Here is an 18,306-nt window from a genome sequence, read left to right on the forward strand (position 1 = left end):
CTAACATCAGATGCTCGGTGACAAGGGACACAAGCAGCCTGACATGACCCTATAGGGAGGGACCTGGGGGAAAAATACTTTGACCTCACTTTCCTCCCTGCTTCTCTCCAACTTCCCTCTATTCTCCTCCTGTCAGTCTCTTAGGGTAAAGATCAAGGTGGAGAAGGATCCAAGGGGCAAATAGAGCCTATCTGAAACGGCAGATAAAAACACAAATAAGCAGTGGGATTTTGGTCAAGTTCCTTCTCTAGACATCAGTTTCCTTACTTTTAGAAGGAAAATAACAATACCTACAGAATTACTGTAATAAATAAATGAGCTAGTTCACAGAAGAGTGTTTAGCAAAGCACCTGGTATATAGTAAGAGCTTTAACTATGCTTGCTATCATTGCTGCTGGTGTTATTATTATTGCAACCACTACCCCAATCCACTCCTCTGCCCCTTTCACTTTGAACAATCCTGCCAGTTACGCTCCATCTTCCTGAGGCTGGGTTCTTGTTCATAAATCCTGGTTCCAGATTCCCCATAGTTGGGGTCCACTAACAATGATCACATCCTTAACTTCACTGATAAGAACAGCTTTACTGAATTACCCAGTGATGAACTGTGCTACACCTGCTGAATATTACAATCTTTTTTATTATAAAGTTAAGTAGGAGTCGTCCCTAGGTTTGGGACTTACCAACCCCATCTCTTTGTCTTAACTGGCTACAGTTGATATAATCATAGCCAAGATTTAACAAGGACAAGAGTTTTATTTTTAAATCCTTGATGTTATTCAGAACCATTACCTTATCATTTAAGAGTGACATTTAGAGAATGAAAGGATGCACCATTAGGAATTATGGGTCTGTATACAAATGAATACAAATGCAAACACAAAATGCCTTGGTCACTCCCTGTTTCCTTCCTGAGTCTATGGTTTATGGGTGAAAGCTTCACTGGCTACAGAAACCATTCTAGAAGGATCATTACCAACTGCATAAAAGTTTGACAGTCAAAATATATTAGGTGATTGTTGGCCATAACTTATTGAAAATATGAGCATAAGTGGAGCAAAGCTGAGACCTGAGGATTGTTCTGAGACTGTGTACCAACAATATATTTGAACCCAGTAATTCACTGTTGCCAGCTTAGGATGGCTCTATGAAGCCCTTTAAACTCTGTGGCTGGCTAGAATGGTCATTTGATGGGTGAGAGGTTTTTGTTTTATTTTCCAACAGGTGTATTTGTTTTCTTTCCTTCACAATGAGATTCCACTTTTGCTTTTCTACCCTCAAAGCCATACTCTGCTCAGCTTGGGGTGTTAGTGATATGGAAAATGATTTTATCTTCAGTCTAGGACTGCACCCTTCAAACGAAGCAGAAAGGCTGGTTTTGTTTTCTCAAGGACCAGGAATTTAATAGAAAGCTGAGCTGCCTGTCATAGGGATGAGAAAAGGGTGAACCTGAGAGAAGAAGACATCTATCACTTAAGCTGGGCACCTGAAAGTGCCTAAATGAACATAATTTATACCCTAGGATTTCTCAGCTTGATTTAGTTTCTTGTGCTTTAAAAGGCTGGCTTAATGTGATATATTTTCCATGGAAGGTAAAATTACAGAATGGTAATTGGGAGCACATAAATAACAATGTCTATAATAAAGGGTAATCAGAGTATGTGAAATCCTCCAATGCTACTGATTCCTGGCCTAAGGCCTTGCATGTATCTTTGCAAAGCTTCAATGTGTCCCGTGAAATAAACCAAAAAGAAAGAGTAATTATGAATTGTATTGATGCTGTGATTCAGAGTAAGATCACATCCTTTGAAAAATGTAAAATGGCATTATAATTTAAAGTTTCTTTAGTGTGTATAAACAACATGGAGGAATATATGAATTTAAGCATTTTTAATCTGGAGATAAATAGCTATTTCAGCAATCTGTCAGTAACTCAAATGAATTCTGTGGCCCTTCTTTGATTAAGGGTTTTAAGTGGTGAAGTAATCACTCAAAACTAATAGGATTCTCCTGTAAGCATGAAGAAGTGTTGCTCACAGTGTTCTAAAACACAGAATCTAGAGGAAAAATGTTGTCTGTCCCTCATAATGCAGCAGCTAGACACTCATCAGCTGTGTGATCTTGGACCATTCACTTAGCCTATTCTTCAACTGCAAAATAAGAGGTTTGGGTAAGACCATCTTATATCCCCTTATAATTTTAAGTTATAAAATTCTAGGGTACTTATACCTGACTTCCTGTAGAGTGGCAGGACAGCCAAATTAGCTTTTTTTTTTTTTTTAAAGCTATTCTCAATCTCATGCAAACGAAGTTCTAAATTTAACAATTATATGCTGTATTTTTGGTGAACAATTTGGTTGACAATTTCTTTATTAATTACCTAAGTTTTTTCAAAAGCTAAAAAAGAGCTCAAGTGCCTTCTCCATAACCAAAGATGCTCAATTCCAATGCATATATGTCACCATGCTTTGGACCATGTCACCCCAACATCTTTGATATAGTTGAAGGACCCCTAAACCAAAGGCACTCAACCTTACAATGACTTACACAGCCTGTGGTGTGTCCTAGAGTTAAACATCTATTCATTGTAGGTACTCCGTGCTGAACCATAATTATCTGTCCTGATTAGATCCCTTATCCTGAGAAACTTGAATAAAAATAAGAGAGACACAGAAGGTATAGTAGCACAGAAGGAAAGACACATGGAGACTTTGCAATAAACAGGAGCCATGAGACAGGAGGAACCGTCAGTAAATGGAAGAAGGTACCCTGATGCCAATTGATAGCAGTAACAGAAGTACAGAAAGAATTGCAGAAAGTATAAAACTGGGATGGACATAATTCATTACTAGAATTATTGTTGGACCACTAGAACAGCTTGAATTCCTACTGAGTTCCAGTTCTCCATGAGGCCTGATTATGTATCTTCTGAGGCTGTTCAACACTTCCTTAACTCCTCTATGTGAATCCAGACCAAAAACTCTTATCATGAAAAGAAAACTTCATATCTTTCTGCTCCTTACAACCTGACAGAGCATAACACAAGTTAAGTTTCAATAAGTGAAATAAGTCAGAGAAAGACAAATACTGTATGGTATCACTTATATGTGGCATCTAAAAAAATACAGCAAACTAGTGAATACAACTCAAAAGAAGCAGACTCACAGATATAGAGAACAAACTAGTGGTTACCAGAGGGGAGAGGGAACAGGGGAGGGGCAGTAAGAGGGGGTAGGCTATTAAGAGGTACAAACTATTAGGTATAAAATAAGCTACAAGGATATATTGTACAACACAGGGGATTTAGCCAATATTTTATACCAACTATGAATGGAGTATAACCTTTAAAAACTGACTCACTATATTGTACACCTGTAACATATAATATTGTACACCAACTATAGTTCAATAAAAAAATATATATAATGCAAATAAATAAATAAATAAAATCAACCTGTTGTATCTGGTCCAAAATGGGCTTATTCCTGAATATGCAAAAGCCTGGTGTAACTCAGCAACAGTAGGCAGAAGGGAGTGACGGTAAAGCCCACATCAGTCCATATTTCAGGTTATAGAGAGCATTTTAGTAAAAGTATAAGAGGTCAAGTAATCTAAAACTGAAAACTAAAAGTTTATATGAGATGAGTATCTATAAATTGCATTTATCCATGCTATTCCTGTTCAGCATTTTCAGGGATATTCACGATTGAGGTTTAATGAGATTATTTTGTAAATGGAGTTTGGCTAATGTTATTATTGCTTTCATGAAAGCCTGGTATCAGCAGTATGGTTTATCATTCCCTACCAGAGAATGTTAGAAGAACTGTATAAATTAAACCGCAGAATGCTTACTCTGTATGCTAGTTGCTGAAGTATTTATCAGCATTCTAATTAGAGTCCTGTTTATGAGGCTGAAATTGCTCAGGGCCAATTTCTCATGTAACTCCTGTTGGTGGGCATAGTTTCCAGAAAAGCATGGCTACATCTGGCATGTACCTTGTAGCACAGGATTGATATTTTATTCATTTTATAGCTAGCAGCAATTTTGCAGGCAATATCTTTCTGAAACAGTGGATTCAGTACAAATAGCAATGTAGCTATGATATGGTTGCTCTGTTTTATCAAGTGGAAAACTTTAAAAGGAAAACCTGTGTGATTTGACTATCCCTGTAAACTGTGTTTAATGCACCTTTAAATGAAAGGACAGGAGTTGGTCACAGAAACAAAAGCACTCAGTACATCTCTCTCCCCAATCTGATGCAAAGCAAGACTCATGTGTTATCAGGAGAATGAAAGTCATCATCGTAGGGCCATTTCAGGAACCACAGAACTCAGAACAACATTTTGACAAATGGGAAAAAAAAGGCAATGCCTTCTCCACTCTGATTTAGTTTGTCAGTCAGGCAGTCTGCCAACAACAAACTTATTTGTTTTGCCCAGCATAATTGTTAATTTGAGGATGAATGTATTTTCTTTTTCCTTCAGTCCATCTATTCTTATATTTAAGCTGGGATTTAAAACAGGGGTGAGGGCTTCCCTGGTGGCGCAGTGGTTGAGAGTCCACCTGCCAATGCAGGGGACGCAGGTTTGCGCCCTGGTCTGGGAAGATCCCACATGCCACGGAGCAACTGGGCCCGTGAGCCACAGCTGCTGAGCCTGCGCGTCTGGAGCCTGTGCTCTGCAACAAGAGAGGCCGTGATAGTGAGAGGCCAGCACACTGCGATGAAGAGTGGCCCCACCTTGCCACAACTAGAGAAAGCCCTCGCACAGAAACGAAGACCCAACACAGCCATAAATAAATTTAAAAAAATAATAAATAAATAAATAATAAAAATAAAAATAAAATTAGGGTAGAAAAAGTATATCTTATAAAAAAAAAAGCAGGGGTGATTAAGATCATAATTCCTCACAATAAAAGATGACTAGTTTTTATTGTCCATAAGGCGAGATGCAACTGTAGCTGATGACCAATTTCATTAATGTATTTAGAAAGATGAATGGCTCTGGCTGGATTTTAAAATCCTTAAAGGGACAATGCTATTTATCCAGATAATTACTCTATGAAAGGTACAATGAAAACTTATAACAGTATCTTGCCCACAGCTGTCAATACTGTGGTCCCCAAATGACCCTTCCCATTACATCTTCTGCATAGTTCACAGTGATTTACATGAAGGATGAAAGAAGATTTGAGAAGCCTGAAGCTATCCTCTCAATGTTGCGTAATTGGTAGATGTGGTAAACACTGATGATCCTGCACGTTGGTGGTGTTGAAGGCCAATAAAGTATTTTCTAACTGCATCTTTCAATCTTCTCACAAACGTCTCACACAAAAATGCAGTTTGGGGCTAAAGAGAACCACAAAATATTGGGGTAGAGATAGGATGCACAAAATGAGGAGAATGGCCATTGATAAAATGCTGTGTTGTTCTGTGATGAATTTTCACCTCTGAATACCAAGCTGACCAGGTCAGGCTAATACAAGTCATCATCAAATGGCAAAAAAAAATCAGAGTTATAGAGGTGCTTTTTGTTGTTGCTATATGATGGTGAGGATGGTCATAGGTCTTAGTAAAACACTTCAGAACAAAGATTCAGTCCACAGTGGAACTTTGGTTTGGGAGAATCTTTGTTCTCCCTCCATCTTTCATCCATGACCTTCACCCACCATTTTTATCCTAGCGAATTCCGGTTAAAATAAATATCAAAAGAATGTACAGCCTAAGAGGAGTACATGGAAAAAGAGAAGGAAGCATCAAAGCCAATCTCTCTCTCCGCTGGGGGGGTTGGGGGATTTTTTTTTAAATTCGGCTGCTGCTCTATCTTTTGTTCCTCTATTCCTTTACTACAACTTAGTATTAGCAAATACATCTATAGAGAAAAAGACAATAATTTTTCTCCTGATTTAGCACCTTCCTTGTGAAAGATGTTCCACAAGGCATTGTGGAGGATTGAGGGAAAAGAGCAACCTAGCCCTTGCCCTCCAGACTTCTCAGATTAAGTTGTAAATGGCAAACTAAGATAAAAGGGTGAACATAAATACAGTCTAGAAAATGGAGAACAGGTTAGGGAGAGGTTGATTCCCACCTGGGAGATCCAAGAAAGCTAAATAAAAAAAAAACAAACAAATTTTAAGCAGAGCCTCGGAGGACAGGAATTTAAGTAGTCAAAAGAGTAACAGACCATTCAGTACAGAGAGAAAACATGCAAAAATTTTTTAACCAATATTTATCCAATTAAAGAATTAACTAGTATGTATATAATGGAATGTAAATTGGTGCAGCCACTATGGAAAACAGCATGGCGGTTCCTTAAAAAATTTTAAATGTAATTACCATATGATCCAGCTATTCCACTTCTGGGTATTTATTGAAAGAAAATGAAAACACTAACTCAAAAAGATATATGCACCCCCATGTTCACTGAAGTATTATTTACAATAGCCAAGATACGGAAACAACCTAAGTATTCATCAATGAATATAATGTTATATCTCAATTATACCTCAATAAATGTAAATCTTTAAAAATAATTAACTTAATAAAAGTTAACTATTCACATAAGGCAATGTTAGAACAAATTTAGAGGAGGACATCTTCTGAAGTGCTGGAGAGCAGAGTATTAGTAGCATTTTAGGGGAAATGTCTGAAGACAAGGTTATAAAGAGAGACAATGACCCACTTTGGTACACTGTTGTCCATCACGCCTACGGGTATAGAAAGTATTTGAGGAAGGGAGTGATCTAAAAAGAAATGCTTTAAAATGTATCTACAGCAGTACTGTTAAGAATGTATTAGTATGTGTAGTGAATTATTATACCAGTTAATAAATTACTATAGTTCTGGTAAGTTTCAGTAAAATATTAAAAATAACCAATAATTCTTTAGTGCGTTAGAATTTACAAAGTTTTTTCACTCTCGCATACATTCTCGTTTGAATACAGCCTGATATAGGGCAGAAAGGTAGGACTAAAAATAAAGCACAGATACGAGATAGAGGTTGAACTGAAGGATCTGACTACTGCCTGAACATGGACAATGGGAAAACTATCAAAGGACTTCGGTCTGAGTTGAGAGCTATTCACCACCATCACCACCAACAACGTACTGAGGACATCCTAAGTCTTGGATCCTGTGCTAAAAATTTATATTAGATGATCTCATTTAATTCTCACAGCTATATGTGGTCACCCCATTTCACAGATGAGAAAGCTGAGGTTTAGGGAATATGAAGAAGTTTGTCCCTCACATAGCTGGCAAGTGGCAGAGCCAAGACTTGTCTGAATCCAAAGCTGTCAAACACTTTAGCTTGTAGTAACTTCCATAATATGGGTCAGTGACAGGCATAGAAGCAAACTCTTTGTTTATATCCGCATGTCCTATGTAAGATATGCAGATCTCATAAAGAACTTAATTTGACTTTTTTTAGGTTATGCATTATTTGATTCAAGAATAAACAGTACTTTCTTATAAAAATGAGCTGGGAGCCTTGTCAGAATTGATTATAATGGCAACAGATCCCATTTAAAGAAACTGGCAATCTCTTGCCACACTAGATTTTAATTAAAAGGGTGTACAAAAAATGGGAAGCTTTCTGCCAAAATGCTGTAGCATCATAACAGAGTCACCTTCACTTCTGGACGTTGTTACATGGAAAATCCTCAAGTGTCAAGGAAAGAAAACCATTTTCCTTTAACCACCTATTCACATATGACAGTATCTGTATTCCCAAAGTTATTATACACAGTCACAAAGTAATTTCCAACATGCCCGACTTTCAGCACTCCTGTATAAACTATTGTGGGGGTTTCTTCTGGAGACTAACCTAAATCTTTCTGGCCAGTGGGACAACTTAGAAGGTTACTGTTTTAATCCACTAAGTGGACCTTGATGGCATGAAGCAATTAATGACTTGTCCAGAAGTACCCAGTGATAGCATCAAGAATAAGAATGAAACTTTCTATTGCTACATCTTTTACAATGTGATTTTTATGTAAGTGTATATGTGTACACTTCAGATGGATTCTCTATGATTTTATTCTATGCTGTGCTTGAAATCACAGGCCAGTAAGTGAGGATTTATTCTTCTCTATGTATTTCATTTAATTACACAATTACATTCTCTAGAGAGAGGCTGTATTTGAAACGACCTAGGCAAAGGAAGGTTTAAAGGTGGAGAGTCATATTATTATGAGCGTTTACAGTTCCTAGTTAAAATGACAAATCCACTCAGTTACATATATTAAAGAAATGATGAGCATCTTTTTTCACAAAGTAAATATTATCATGTTTCTCATCTTGTCTTTCCTTTGTATGGCGTGTTACTTATTTTATACATAAATTTGTCCTGGAGTAAGAGAGGAAATAAACAACAGTATGCGTTAAAACGCTTTCTTTCCACAGAAAGAAAGCACTAGCAGCAGGGAAAAGCCTATTTAAAGAGTATTGTCATTTTGGTTGAGCAGGAAATGAATCTGCCACAAAGGGTCGGAACTCATTCTGATAGAATTGAAGGTAATTAAAATCTAATGGTAGAATCTAACCATTTAAATTGCAATTTAAATTGATCAAATAGGATTGAAATCAGAACACACGACAACCTTAAAATGGGACTATAAGAGATTCACTGTGTGCATGTGAAATGTTTGCTTACTCCGGATTGAAATGAACATAGCATGGATGAAATGAAATAGTTTCTAAATTTATATGACTTTTCAATAGTAGAAAAGGATGGTTGTGAGGATTTGCATCTTACAACATATAATGACGACAACTGGCATAAAATTAAAATCTTTCAATTACAAACAAAAGATGTTTAGGTATTTGCTGTTTATGAGATCTTATTATTCTAGCATGTATATTTTATTCCATAAAGTCTGAAGATGGGAGTTTTATAATATCAAATTACATTTATTGCTGGCTTAACCTAAGTCTTCACGGTTAGGCTTAACAGTTACTCTTTCCAAGCACAGACAACTTAAAGTTGCAATGAATGTTTCCACATGTAATTATACTATTTTTATTAAAATGTTAATATATTAAAGTAGTTTGATGCATGAAGCAGAAAAAATGCCAGTTGCATTTCTTATAGGAAATTAATAAAGCACAATAATACGGAATCTAATGGAAGTTTAGAGAGATTATGATTTGCCAAAGTGAATGTCAGTCTCCCAGCTTCTTGTTCAACATTCTTTCTAACATAAAACCAATTTTTACTGCTTTGCATATTACCTGAGACCCTGGGTACAACTTACTTTGTTATCGACCACCAGATGTTCAGTGTTGTTGAGGATATTATGCACTGCAGCTGCATCTGTCAGATTCCATCTTGTTCCAGATGACCAGGGAGAAGGTTTTCAGGCCTCACTGGCCATATAAAATCCAGGTCTCTGAACAAGGCTGTGAATTAAAATACACTGAGAGAATAAGTACTAACAATAAAAGACAGATATGGGTTAAATCAACTTTTATTTTCTATTTCAATAGCCTTCTTTTAAATTGAAATTGTTTTCTAATTAAGGATTCTTTTATTGGTTGTATTACATTTATATGTACAGCCCCCCCACTCCTACCTCCACACACTTACATGCATTTTTGAGAACTTTAGTTTCCTGAGAATTTTGTGACTCAAGGAAATGAATGCTTCACTCATAGTAAAAGGCTCAACCACCACATAGCACAATCACATGACCTGAAGGGAAATCATTATACCAAAGGAAAAAAAGTTCCAACAGAAAGAAGAAAACCTAGGTCTCTGTGCATTAGGTTTATTGAAATTACAGACAAGCAAATGTTCATGAAAGAGTGTATTTATGTATTTTTCCCATAGAAATAATGTTGAAATTGAGAGCTGTGTTCTTGGAAAGAGACTTGGCATAAAAGTAAGGCTAGCTTAGGCCAATGATATCATAAAAACAAAGCATAAAATTCTTCTATCTATTTAATACTAAAATTCTACTCAGAGTCCAATAAAATGAGCATAAATATCCTATACACACTGATTATACAAGAAGGCACTCTACTCTATAAAGGTTACATGCTGCACATAAATAAAATTGTGCTATACTATAAATTAAAACTACTTAAAATTAATATGCTAGTTATAATAAAGATTAAACATTTAATTAACAATATTTTTGCTTGCCTTCTTAGAAATTTTATGATTTGAATGGACTGGGTCACTTAAATTGCTGTCTAGGGAAGTTTGAAATGACTCTTTTTCTCCTCAATAGATTCCCTGTCTTGACCCACATGATCCCGGCAATAAGATTCTGAGACTGCTCAGCGGACTATAGCGTAAGAGAAGTAAGCATGGTTAAGAATCCACATGCACTGGCTCCCCTGGAGGAGGTCAACCACCTAAAATTAAAAATCAAACCTGGGTCAGACTTAGACGTGATCTGGGCTGGTGTAAAATTCCATGGGGAGAAGAGACCCCAAAGAGGAATCTTCCAATACTGGTGACACCTTTGGTCAGGAGCACTGCAGCGCATAATCCTAGTTTATAGCAGGACAGGACCTGGTAGCAACTGATAGGAGTAGAGGCAGAGAAAAGCGCTGTGCAGGCTGTCAGGAAAGTGAAGAACAAGTCAGGGATTAGAACTGAAGTCCAGTCATGAGAGGTGACAAATAACAGGAAAGAGTGCAGCCTGATGGACACACAGATGTCCAGGGAGTTCCCAGAGATCCAGAGGCAATGAGTCTGAGAAGTAGCAAGACAAACTTAAGACCCTATCATCACGACCCTGATGGAGAAGGGGCCCCTATTACTGCCAGGTTCCTTGGCTCCAAAATGGATCTGTAGTAACATGCAGTTCAGCAGCTTGAACCTCTAATGTCATTCAGTGCTCAAAAATTGAGTTCTTGTTTTCAGAGTGTAATAAACATTCTTTCCAACAAATAAATTTGGTAATATACAACACATTTACAGTAGTGTCTAGAGCTTTAAGTTTTTGAAAAAGAGGAAAACCTTCTGAACTTGGTCCTTCTACTTACTTATTTCACACTTGTTAAATAGTTTGTTCTTCTCACTCATCTCATCCTACTAAGAGCATGAAGGCTGCTAAAGAAAATACAACTAGGAAGCTAGGGGATGTGTTTGGAAAGGAGGAGCAGTAGTCGTACTCCTCTACCTTGACTCTATGCTATTTGGGGAGGTGTTTATGGTTTGATTATATGTGCAAGGTCTTGAGGCTTCTCATTTCACTTTTTGGAATCTCATTTACTATCTCATTTTATTTACAACACTCTTAACATGGATACAGAAAGAACTATTATTATCCCTGTTTTACAGATTAGGAAACTAACTTGGAGTAGAAGTGGTAAATGAAATCTGTCTTCAAAAACCTGAGGCAGAGATCTACCCGTGTTCAAATCCTTTCACATAGTAGATCTTCAAAAATATTTGAATGAATGGGTGAATAGATGATTTTTTTCCACTAAAGTACTATTTTTAGGGCACAAGTAGGATAAGGAAGAAAAGTGAAGTTACAACAGGGCTGAGGAATGAGGTTAACAGTAATAGCTAACATTAATGGCATGCTTACTCTCTGTCAGTCATTTGAGAAGCACCTTATACTCATTTATTCCTTAGAACAACTTGTGAAGGTAAGTAGTAGTATTTTTCACATTGAACACATGAGCAAAACACAAAATATATTTCAGAGCTGGGATTCACACCCAGGTATGCTGACCCACAGAGCATGCTCTTAATCTCCCACCACACTATGGAGGACAAAATTAAGTCAGAAATCACAATAACGGCCAAGAACAGGTGCAACAGTGAGGAAATGAGGATAAGTGGAAGCTCTAATATCTACCAAGTGCCAGGCCTTTCCATAGATTATCCCTAGTCCTCAAATTAACCCAAAAAGTTGGTATGAGAATCTTCACTTCATAGATAAGGAAGCTGAAGTTCAAAGAAGCTAAATGACTTCCTCAAGGTCATACAGCTAACAAGTGACAACTGATTCAAATCAAGTCTTTTTGATTCCAAAGTACAGGGTTTTTTTCTATACAGAATATTTCTAGAGACCAAATCTACACAATCTAGACCACAGAAATCTTCCATGTCCTGGAGCATTCTCTGTCCTTAAGGAATATGGTACAGAGGAATTCAGGGATGTTCATGTCTTTGACCAAAGAACCATCTTTTTCGATCTGGAACGTTCATCCCTTCACTAAGCATATAAAATACTAAACATAGATAATAAACAAGGAGAAATGAGGGAGAAAGTACACCACTGCCCAGCCAGGTCAGCTGAATCAGCCCTGGTGATCATAAATGATGTATAAGTGTAACCATTTGGGTCAAAATGCTATACATAATAGAGGATTTCATAATAGAGGTGTATTTGCAGCTCTAGACACTAGGTAGTATGGCTCCTTCTTTCTGTTTGGGGATATACAGATACCTCCATATATCTATGGTGATCTCTTTTCAGCTTTCTGGAATTGCCTTCAGTCTTACTCCAGAGCAGTGGTTCTCAAACTTTAGCATGCAGCAGAATCAACTGGAGGGCTTGCTAAACAGAAAACAGGGGGCTCCACCCCCAGAGTTTCTGATTGAGTAGATCTGGACTGGGTTCTGAGGAACTGCACTTCTAACAAGTTACTGGGTAAGACTGATGGTGAGGGTCAGGGGATCATACATCCAGGACTAGGGTTCTAGAGTTATTGTAAGTTTCCAATTTATTTCTCTTTACTCCAAACCAACGCCGGCCATAATATATCAGCTCTCGGGAATGAGCAACCTATTTTACAAGCAATGTGCTCAATTCCTTGACTTCAAGGCCCCCAGGAAGCTCTATGTACTGATTTGCAGAGCTTCTGCATTTCATAGTCAGTTCCACATTTTCCCAGAGCATAGAAAGCACAAATAAAGATGACATCTAAGATAAAAGTTAAAAACAATAATGCCTATACCTTTGCAATTTATGCACAGGTCCTCAAAACTCAATTTCGTCCTACATGGTTTAGATTCCCTGGGCTAGCCCTGCATAATCAATATAATCTAGAAAGCTTCACCTAATCAATACTGTAGAACTTGTTCATTTTTCTGCCAATATCAGATAGAAATAAGGTTTTGCAAATGAGCTTTTTAAAACATTATTTTCATAACTTCACTGTGAGCCTTAGACTTCTAGTTGTCAGAGCTCAGCTAGGAAAAGCTATAACTGACTCTTTCATTTGACAGTTCCTTTGGAACAATTATTTAATGTGAGCATTATTTAAATGTGAGAGGAGAATGCATGTATCTTGGTGTGGTTTTAAAATTTAGCTTCAACATCTTATCTTCCATTTACATTTAAAACAGCACATTATTCTTTGCTTCTTGGCTTCCATTTAGAGTTAGCACAGAGTTCAGATATTGGGGGAAGTCATTTAAACTGAATAGCGAAAGATGATAACACATTTTTCTTTCTTCAGATGGGATTAAGAGAATAACCTCTCTTTTTTTTCTTTTTTGGACACCCAAATATCTTTTAAGGGGGGAGGGGCAGTGGGGGGAGGGTCTCTCACTGCACATCTTGTTCATTGGGGCTGCTTCCTGAGTTCTGCGGCTTCATCACATGCGGCAGCTCGGGTGGGTTGGAGAAGGGCTCGATGCGCAGAGCCTCAAATGCTTCATCTGCTCGGAAGACTAGTCCCACAGTGGCTGGGGCCTGAGGCCCTGCTGTCTGGCTGATGAAGCCACACTCGCCCAATGTCTTACCGTCGTCCAGAAGCTTGGCGTCCTTATACAGCCGCTCGCTGCTCGTCCAGCGGCCGCCTGAGGATGTCCTCGACGATGCGCTTCAGCTCGAACACGGTGCTTGACTCCTTGGCGTCCGTGAACATAGCAGTCTTGTGAGGAACCCGTCCATCACGGCCGCTACTCCTCCCTCTAGACTCCCCAGAGCAGCCGCGCTCCACCCTCTTCCCAGCAACCCGGGCGCTGGACCCAGCATGCCCCGCGCCAGGGCGGCCCCGCCCCCCGCCAGGGCGGCCCCCACCCCGCAGCCTCAGGGTTCCGTGATTCTCTTAATCCCATTTAAAGAAAGAAAAGTGTTGGTTTTAAGCTGAGGCAAAATGCGATCCCTTTGAACTCTACAGTTGACAATTTAGGAAAAACCACACAGTCTTCAAGGCATTATTTCAAATCCTCTGGGTATGTACAAAGTTACACTGGTTGCCATTTTGAGGAAAGATCCCTTTTTGAGGAAAAAATAAAATTTAACTCAAAAGAGTTCATGAATTAGCGCGGCAAAGCTGCTACAACCTTTCTCCTCACACCTGCAGGAATTCGGACCTTATAGCTGTATTTACAATGGAGTCCTGGCCACCCTTTCCAAGGGATACTGAGTAGGGCATGGAGGGAATACCAAGAGTCTCCAAAGCAATTATCACTCTTCTGATGAGGTGATGGGGTGAGGCGAAAATGCACAGGAAATGGTTATTTGTTTACTTCAAAATATGAGTAGTGTTCAACTAAGGCGGCTAATCTGGAGAATTTCTGTATCTGTTTCATATGCCAGGCAGTGACACTATACTTATTCTGGAAATTGCCTTTATGTACAAATAGCATTCATTACATGCAGCTTTTGTCAACTCTAAAGGGCAAAGGAAAAACAGATTATTAGTAAAATAAAATTTAAAAAAAACCACTGGTATGTATTTTTTTCCCTCAGGGTGAGAGGGAAAATGCCTGGATGTTGTTTTCAGACATTCTAGCCATCAACTCCAGAGAGCATGGACGAACATAATTTTCACTGATGACAATAATGAAGATGATAATGCTTTTCAGCATTTCCCAGAGCATAAACTCGGTTTGAGTGTGAGCCTGGCTGTGTGACCATAACGAATGCTAGTGATATGGGAAAAACAAATGCACAAATGAAAAACAGTGAGTCAGATAGCTCATTCATTTCTGTCAATAGAATCCAGAGTTCCCCAAATCTGCTTAGTGTCTGCCATTGTATAATCTTAAGTGCATTGCAGACCATGTGCATGTTGAATAAAATGTTAGAATTGCTTTAGAATAAATAAAGCAGTTGCATTTCCACTGCCTCTCAGAAAGGTTTGGATTTTTGTTTTCTTCCTACATGCTCATTAGATTAAGTGCAAAGAATTTTTTTTTCAGTAGATGAAGTTGAGAATTGATGCAATTATGTCAATAATATAGACAAAACACTTTCCTCAACTTCCAAATTATCAGATCACTAAAATTTCTCATTTAAATTATCTGGATACTTTCTCAAAAAAAAAAAGGAAAAAAAAAAAATAAAACATTCTAGAGAGTAGTAGTATAAGAAGATTAATATCAAAACCAATTATTTTTCCTAACTGACCACAGTTAACTTTTCTATCAGTTTCCTTCGTGTCTTTTTTCTGTGTGAGCTCATATTATATATACAGTTCTGTATTCTGCTTTTTTCTTTTCATGTTATAGCATAAGCATTTTCCATTTGGGTAAAGGCTTTTTATAACTGATTTTAGTATTTACATATCATTATAGCACAGCAAAGGACCATAATACATCTAAGAATTCTGTATTTGGAAACATTTAAGTGGCATCTAATATTTTTTATTAAAAATAATAGTGATAAACATTCTTGTACATAAATCAATGTATCTCATGTTTTAAAGCTGTGAGTAAATGATGACATGACTTGAGTAACATAGGTTTAAGTCAGATCCTCTGATGATAGCTGGGCACATGGACACCCACAGTACATTTCTGAGACACCCGTGCTGGTAGTGTGGTGATGTGACTAAGTTCTGTCAAGTTAAATAATGAGAGAAAGTCTCCTGTGGCAGCTTCCAGGAAATTTCCTTAAACTATTGATGATGTGTGTATGTCCTTTGCCTCTATTTTTGGACCTTTCTCCATCTTGGACCACAAGACAAGGGCTACAGACCAGAGATGGTGAAGTGTGAAATAAGAGAAATTCTCATTATGGATCCATTGACAAACTGGAAAGAAAGCATTAAAGTTTTGATAAATCTTTTAATGAGATAGTGAATCACCTGTGTTCCATATTGCGTTTTGAGAGTGAGGGTGATGCAAAAACGAATTGTGATTTATCTTTATAGAATTTAAGAGAAATAACTGGGTTCAATTCTCTCTCAGTGGGCATTGTGCCATCTCATTTTATGAACAACAAAATATATGTTGGCAAAACAATAGCTTTTAAAATAAAATCAGTTCCAATCCCCAAGTGGTAAATAATTTCTAAAGTTAGAAAACTACACGCAAAGGGAGAAATGGCTTCAGGACCTGTATAACTTTGAGTCAGAGTTGCGTGAAATTGTCAAACCCAAACTTTCCCAGGATCTTCCAGTGTTAGTTGATTAGCCAAATGAGCAGGATTATTCAGTAATAGATTGTGCTTTGGGCATTGCTAACACAGCCATTCTCCTGATGAAAACTTACCTCAACATTTGATCCAAGTTCCCTTTGACTAAACCTCCATATAATGATGTCACTTCTCTTTTCAACGTAGAAAATGAAAGGGAAAATTGAGATAATTATGTTGGCAATTTAAGTAAAACAAAAAATATCCAGATACTTGAGGTAAAAGGGAATTGGAGGTTTGAACCATGCAGGTAACAATCTGAGTTCTCAATTTCACTTCGCCAAGAATACAAAGCATTTTTTAAATGAAGTTTATTGAACAGAGATTTCCAAATATTGTGTCTAGTACCCAAACCAATTCTCTCCTTGCTATCTCAGCAAAAAGTGGTATTAATCAAGGCAATTTTAGTTCTCCTGTATTATTCAAATTTGTAAAGATCAGACAAGATATTCTCACAAACCTGAAAGTATAACATATTTATCCAGTTTCCACTTCCTTTGAGTCTCTGGAGGAGACAAGTCACCATCATGAGAAACATGGGTAACAGCTACCAGAGATTTGTTTTTGTCTTCTACCAGTGAACTCATGCCCTCTGAGAAGCTGCCTCTCCTCCCAGGGTTCAACACTTTCCTTGCTGCATTTGCCCCCTATTATCTCTGCTTTGCTGTTTTATGCTTTTCACTGCTTCTGGCCTGTTGTCACTGCTGATGACATCACTCACTCCACTCCTTGGCCACCCGCCCCCTCAATACCAACCCTGTAGGATGTAGGTCCAATCAGTACTTTGATGCCAGGCCTCCTTCTGCCCTGTTTCTCATGATAAGGAGAGATAATTCAGCATAATTTCCAAGCACATCACTGCCCACCCACTCATAGCCCTGGCTTTTCTCTGTTTGATCCATATTTTTAGCTAATATGAAAGAGGACCCCCTGCTCACAAGCCCTTACCTCCAGACATTAAATATTTCAAAATAATTTCAAGAGGAGATTATCAAATTTTGTAATAATTTATTTATTCATTCCCTTAATGTGGCTGGGTTCATTAGGACGTTTTATATTTTAGTAGTGTGACATAAAATAATGGTGTGTTTGCAAGTTTACCAGCTGTGATGGTTCATCTTGTGTCAACTTGACTGGGCCACGGGTTGCCCAGACATTTGGTCAGACATTATTCTGGGTGCATCTGTAGGATGTTTCTGGGTGAGACCTAACATTTGAATACATGAGTAAAGCAGATAGTCCTCTCTAATGTGAGTGAACCCTATTTATTCAGTTGAAAATCAGAATAGAACAAAAAGTCTAACTCTCCCATGACTACGAGAAATTCCTCCTGCCTGACTGCCTTTCCAACTGGGACACTGGTTTAGTCCTTCCTTTGGACTAGAACTGAAATAAAAGCTCTTCTGGGGCTTGCACCTGCTGGCTTTCAGTCTGGAAACACATCACTAGCTCTCCTGTGTCTCCAGCTTGCCCACTGCAGATCTTGGGACTTGTCAGACTCCATAATAATGAAAGCTAATTCTTTAAAATAAATCTCTTTATATGCATACATCCTATTAGTTCTTTTTCTCTGGGGAACCCTAATACACCAGACAATCCTGGTACTTATTTTTTCTACTACCCAAGTATATACTTTTCTAAATTACAAATTTGGATTGTTTTGTATTAAATGTCTCCCCGCTTGTAAATAATTGAGGAACATCATTTTCAAAAGCAATTGATCTATGGTCAGCTTCCTGTTTTCCTTATAAATATAAAATGAAAGCAAATGTGTGCTAGCCTAATAGCCTCTATCATCTTGACAGAAGGCTCTCCATCCTGTCACAGTTCTCTCCTGCCAAGTGCTCTGAGAATCCTTCAAACTACACCTTGTGTGTGTTCACAAATGTCTCCCATATACTTCTTCTCCTGCTCTTTTCTCACTTCTAGAAGTTCACGGCCTTACATTTTCCACAGCTAACAATGCCCCT

General features: G+C 37.9%; 1 pseudogene across 1 annotated transcript; it reads right to left on the reverse strand.

Moving 5' to 3' along the window:
- Positions 1-13,516: 13,516 nt before the first annotated feature.
- LOC309806003 (elongin-B-like) lies at positions 13,517-16,923 on the reverse strand (annotated as a pseudogene). The gene is made up of 2 exons: positions 16,797-16,923; positions 13,517-14,020 (listed from the first exon to the last, which is right to left on the reverse strand). The product of its transcript is annotated as an elongin-B-like (transcript).
- Between the last annotated feature and the right edge of the window lie 1,383 nt (positions 16,924-18,306).

This window comes from Mesoplodon mirus, assembly GCF_964341445.2.
Source record: "Mesoplodon mirus genome assembly, chromosome: 6".
NCBI lineage: Eukaryota > Metazoa > Chordata > Mammalia > Artiodactyla > Ziphiidae > Mesoplodon > Mesoplodon mirus.